Source organism: Oncorhynchus nerka, linkage group LG7, assembly GCF_034236695.1.
Source record: "Oncorhynchus nerka isolate Pitt River linkage group LG7, Oner_Uvic_2.0, whole genome shotgun sequence".
Lineage (NCBI taxonomy): Eukaryota > Metazoa > Chordata > Actinopteri > Salmoniformes > Salmonidae > Oncorhynchus > Oncorhynchus nerka.
Genome location: NC_088402.1, coordinates 93037565 through 93042765, shown reverse-complemented (window position 1 = coordinate 93042765; position 5201 = coordinate 93037565).

The following is a 5201-nucleotide window of genomic DNA, read 5'->3' as shown; positions in this document are numbered from 1 at the left end:
GAGGGAGAGCTAGAGAGGCTGAGAGAGGCAGGACAGGATGGAAGGTTGGGAAGGGAGGGGGGGGGGGGTAAAAGTGTGTGGGAGGGAGAGGCATTGAGAGTGTGTCATAGTGGTTCTGTTGGGGGATGGGTTTCCTCTACTACAGAATGCTGCAGCAATGAGCACTGAAGCAGAATGACCACAGAGAGACAGAGGAGAGGCAGAGAGACATAGACAGACAGAGTAGGCAGACAGAGGAGACAGTCAGAGGAGAGGCAGAGAGACAGAGGAGGCAGACAGAGGAGAGAGACAGAGGAGAGAGACAGAGGAGAGAGGCAGAGGAGAGAGGCAGAGGAGAGAGGCAGAGGAGAGAGACAGAGGAGAGAGGCAGAGGAGAGAGGCAGAGGGAGCTAGAAGTAGAAAATGTGATTTTTCCCTGTCTTCTTAGATACAGCACCAGGAGAAAGGAAGGGAGACATTAGATTTGAAAAAAGATGAGCGATTTATGTGTGTAAATCACTGTGTTGAGAGTATAAAACCCTCCTTAATTTCTTCATTATTCTGTCCATCTTTTGGCTGAAGAGCGAGAGTGGTTAACTGTCCTGTGATCGATCACACACTGTGATGACACACATGCACTGCTGTGACCTTGGATGAGCCGGCCCTGAGGACAGAATTCTGATTAGGATTCAGGTCTGTCCCTGGTTACCACACAGGGAGAAGGAGCACAGACTGTGCTGTCTCCTCTTTATCTTGATATATGTTGTCAAAAATGACAACTTCGTCAACCTTGAACCAGCACTGTGAGTGTGTATGTGATGTGGGGGGGAGAAGGAAGCAGGGATGAGATGGAGGGAGCAGAGATGAGATGGAGAAGGAAGCAGAGATGAGATGGAGGGAGGAGGATGCAGAGATGAGATGGAGGGAGCAGAGATGAGATGGAGGGAGGAGAGATGAGATGGAGAAGGAAGCAGAGATGAGATGGAGGGAGGAGGAAGCAGAGATGAGATGGAGGAAGCAGAGATGAGATGGAGGGAGCAGAGATGAGATGGAGGGAGGGAGGAGAGATGAGATGGAGCGATGAGATGGAGGGAGGGAGGAGAGATGAGATGGAGGGAGGAGAGATGAGATGGAGGGAGGAGAGATGAGATGGAGGAGAGATGAGATGGAGGGAGGAGAGATGAGATGGAGGGAGCAGAGATGAGATGGAGGAGAGATGAGATGGAGGGAGGAGAGATGAGATGGAGGGAGCAGAGATGAGATGGAGGGAGGGAGGAGAGATGAGATGGAGGGAGGAGAGATGAGATGGAGAGATGAGATAGAGGGAGAAGGAAGCAGAGATGAGATGGAGGGAGAAGGAAGGAAAGGGTACCTAGTCAGTTGTACAGCTGAATGCATGCAACCAAATTGTGTACTCCAGAATTAACCCAACCCTTCTGAATCAGAGAGGTGGATGCAGGATTAGCCTGATTGCTGGAGGGCAGAGTTACATAACCACATTGAGAGGGAGATGCATCAATGGTCAGTTTGTGTCATGAGGGAGGAGAGTAATTAGAATGTTCCCAGCTTTCCTCCTCTAATACTCTCCACCTCCTCTAATACTCTCCACCTCCTCTAATACTCTCCATCTCCTCTAATACTCTCCACCCCCTCTAACAATACTCTCCACCTCCTCTAATACTCTCCACCTCCTCTAATACTCTCCACCTCCTCTAATACTCTCCATCTCCTCTGAAAATACTCTCCACCTCCTCTAATACTCTCCACCTCCTCTAATACTCTCCACCTCCTCTAATACTCTCCATCTCCTCTGAAAATACTCTCCACCTCTAATAATGCTCTCCATCTCCTCTGATAATACTCTCCACCCCCTCTAACAATAATCTCCACCTCCTCTAATACTCTCCACCTCCTCTAATACTCTCCATCTCCTCTGAAAATACTCTCCACCTCTAATAATGCTCTCCATCTCCTCTGATAATACTCTCCACCCCCTCTAACAATACTCTCCACCTCCTCTAATACTCTCCACCTCCTCTAATACTCTCCATCTCCTCTAATACTCTCCATCTCCTCTGAAAATACTCTCCACCTCTAATAATACTCTCCATCTCCTCTGATAATACTCTCCACCCCCTCTAACAATACTCTCCACCTCCTATAATAATATTCTCCACCTCCTCTAATAATACTCTCCACCTCCTCTAATAATACTCTCCACCTCCTCTAATACTACTCTACACCTCTAATAATACTCTCCACCTCCTTTTAATACTCTCCAGCTCCTATAATAATACTCTCCACCTCCTCTAATAATAGTCTCCACCTCCTCTAATACTCTCCAGCTCCTCTAATAATATGCTCCACCTCCTCTAATAAGGCTCTCCACCTCTGTCCAAAGTTCCTCTGTCCAGTGTCTGTGTTCTTTTGACCATCTTAATATTTTCTTTTTATTGGCCAGTCTGAGATATGACCTTTTCTTTGCATCTCTGCCTAGAAGGCCAGCATCCTGCAGTCACCTCTTCACTGTTGATGTTGAGACTGGTGTTTTGAGAGTACTATTTAATGAAGCTGCCAGTTGAGGACTTGTGAGGCGTCTGTTTCTCAAACTAGACACTCTAATGTACTTGTCCTCTTGCTCAGTGGTGCACCGAGGCCTCCCACTCCTCTTAATTCTGGTTAGAGACAGTTTGCGCTGTTCTGTGAATCCGGCCGGTCAAACCCTTCCCTAACCTGGACGACGCTGGGCCAAACCCTTCCCTAACCTGGACGACGCTGGGCCAAACCCTCCCCTAACCTGGACGACGCTGGGCCAAACCCTCCCCTAACCTGGACGACGCTGGGCCAAACCCTCCCCTAACCTGGACGACGTTGGGCCAAACCCTCCCCTAACCCGGACGACGCTGGGCCAAACCCTCCCCTAACCCGGACGACGCTGGGACAAACCCTCCCCTAACCTGGACGACGCTGGGCCAAACCCTCCCCTAACCCGGACGACGCTGGGCCAAACCCTCCCCTAACCTGGACGACGCTGGGCCAAACCCTCTCCTAACCCGGACGACGCTGGGCCAAACCCTCCCCTAACCCGGACGACGCTGGGCCAAACCCTCCCCTAACCCGGACGACGCTGGGCCAAACCCTCCCCTAACCAGGACGACGCTGGGCCAAACCCTCCCCTAACCTGGACGACGCTGGGCCAAACCCTCCCCTAACCCGGACGACGCTGGGCCAAACCCTCCCCTAACCTGGACGACGCTGGGCCAAACCCTCCCCTAACCTGGACGACGCTGGGCCAAACCCTCCCCTAACCCGGCCGGCTGTGACACAGCCTTGGATTGAACCTGAGTCTGTAGTGACACCTCACTGCGCCACTCGGGAGGCCCCACCATGTTTCACTTTAATAACCATTGTTGTAAATTGGAGATATAATCAATTATATACTTCTGGGTTGCACGCCCACCATAAAAATATGAAATAGAACATTGTTCAGGCTCGACTTAGATTCAGGTGAATACTTTCGGAACGCTGAGTCATTGACTGCCTGGCTGAACCAGATGGGTTTCCTTTGACAATGAAGCAGTGGACTACAGACATATCGTCCCAGATTTTCTTTGATATCGTTTTGAACCTAGAAGGAGAACTATAGACGGGAAAAGGCGAGAAGGAGTCCCCCGAGATTGGCTAAAATAATGTCTAGTTGGTCCGAAAAGTATGGCAAGTTACCTCGTGAGTGTCTTTTCATAACTGCCTAGTTGGTTAGCTAGTTAGCGGCGTTTTACACAATCTATGGAGATTGCATGGCTGTGTGCTATTTTTTTTTTACACCTGTCAGCAACGGGTGTGACTGAAATAAACAAATCCACTAATTTGATGGGGTGTGTAGTGCATATTTACTGCAGTGTCCAAATCAGTGGAGGCTCCTCAGAGGAGGAAGGGGAGGACCATTGTTCTCAGTGAATTTCAGAAAAAGAAATATAGTGAAACATTAAACTAAAAAGTTATCCTATTTAGATAAAACTATAGTAGATATATTCATGTCACCAAATAATTGATTAAAACACACTGTCTTGTAATGAAGGTGTACAGTAGCCTCAACAGCACTCTGTAGGGTAGCAGCATGGTGTAGCAGGAGGACAGCTAGCTTCCGTCCTCCTCTGGGTACATTGACTTCAATACAAAACCTCCGAGGCGCTTGGTTCTCACCCCCTTCCATAGACTTACACAGTAATTATGACAACTTCCCGGAGGACGTCCTCTGACCTATCAGAGCTCTTGCAGCATGAACTGGCATGTCGTCCACCCAATCAAAGAATCAGAGGATTAATTTAGTACTGTAAGGATAAGCAACAGCTAGCTGGCAGTGCATAAAATGTGGCGAGTTGTTGACTCAAAGAGAAAGACAATAGTTGAACAGTTTTGAACAGCTTAATTTCTACAAAAATTATTGAGAACCAAGAGAGAGAGAGAGAGAGAGAGAGAGAGATATGTTGTTAAAAAATTTCACTTAGCTAGCAAACACCCAGGTCAAACAGAGAGGGATGCTATGTTAGCTAGCTGGCTATGGCTATCCAACAGAGAGGGATGCTATGTTAGCTAGCTGGCTATGGCTATCCAACAGAGAGAGATGCTATGTTAGCTAGCTGGCTATGGCTATCCAACAGAGAGGGATGCTATGTTAGCTAGCTGGCTATGGCTATCCAACAGAGAGGGATGCTATGTTAGCTAGCTGGCTATGGCTATCCAACAGAGAGGGATGCTATGTTAGCTAGCTGGCTATGGCTATCCAACAGAGAGGGATGCTATGTTAGCTAGCTGGCTATGGCTATCCAACAGAGAGGATGCTATGTTAGCTAGCTGGCTATAGCTATCCAACAGAGAGGATGCTATGTTAGCTAGCTGGCTATGGCTATCCAACAGAGAGGATGCTATGTTAGCTAGCTGTCTATGGCTATCCAACAGAGAGGATGCTATTTTAGCTGGCTGGCTATGAGCTATCCAACAGAGAGGGATGCTATGTTAGCTAGCTGTCTATGGCTATCCAACAGAGAGGGATGCTATGTTAGCTAGCTGGCTATGGCTATCCAACAGAGAGGGATGCTATGTTAGCTAGCTGGCTATGGCTATCCAACAGAGAGAGATGCTATGTTAGCTAGCTGGCTATGGCTATCCAACAAAGAGGGATGCTATGTTAGCTAGCTGTCTATGGCTATCCAACAGAGAGG